This window comes from Balaenoptera borealis (genome assembly GCF_965194805.1).
Source record: "Balaenoptera borealis genome assembly, contig: HAP1_SCAFFOLD_833, whole genome shotgun sequence".
Taxonomy (NCBI): domain Eukaryota; kingdom Metazoa; phylum Chordata; class Mammalia; order Artiodactyla; family Balaenopteridae; genus Balaenoptera; species Balaenoptera borealis.
Window position 1 is genome coordinate 272,801 of NW_028123369.1, and position 1,067 is coordinate 273,867.

The following is a 1,067-nucleotide window of genomic DNA, read 5'->3' on the forward strand; positions in this document are numbered from 1 at the left end:
AATATCTAAAGTCCTGACATTATCCTGAGCTAATATCCTCACCCATGTCTTACTAAGGTCCTGAAACCGTCCCAAAGTAAGCCCTGACGCTGTCCCTAAGTGAGGCCCTGATGCTGTCTCTACCTCGGAATCTGACATTCTAGTGTCCTGACTCTCCCTAACTGACATCCTGACGTCAGGATGACGTCAGGATAAGTGAGGCTCCGACACTCTTCTTAACTCAGGACTTGCCGCTGTCCCTACCTAAAACCCTGACACTGTCTGTAACTAATGACCTGACTTTTTCCCTAACTAACACCCTAGTTTTGGCCCTGACTAACGCCCTGACACTGGTTCTAATTATGGCCATGATGCTGGCTCGAAGGCCCTGAAGATATCCCTAAGTAACAGCCTGAACTCTGTCTAACTAAAGCTCTCACGTTATCTCTAACTGAAGCACTGACACTGTCCCTAACTTAGGCCCTGACACTGTCCCTTATAGTCTAAGCTGTCACTAAATAATGCCCTGATCCTGTCCATAACTAAGGCCCTGAATATGTCCCTAAGTACATCTCTGATGATGTCCCTAACAGCCTGAACTCTCTTCAAGTTATCTCTGAGGCTCTAACACTGGCCCTTCCTAAGGCCTCACCCGGGGTTGTCCCAGGCTGCTGGGCAGTTTTCTCTTGTCTGCATCTCTAGCCAGCTGCCTGCCATTGGCCACTCTAAGATTCTGTGATGCAGTGGTCCCACGTGGGATGTGCCTGTGTAGGCTCACCTGCGGGAGAAGAGTCATGGCCACTCCGCCCTCCAGGGGACTGCGGCTCAGGGTAGGAATCTCTCAGCCAGTGTCTGGACACAGGGTTCTGTGTCCTTGTTTGTTGTAAGTCCCTTGGTGTTACCTCTAACATTTTGTAAATGGATCTCCCCCTCAGCACATTTGTGATTTAAATTATTTACCACATTAAAATTCAGGAATGACATTATTAGAATGAGCAGGAAGATATCGGATGCCCCCCCCCCAAATGATCTATTACTTGGAGGATTTAAAATTCTAATGAGAAAACACTCACTCTCCTCACCCTATT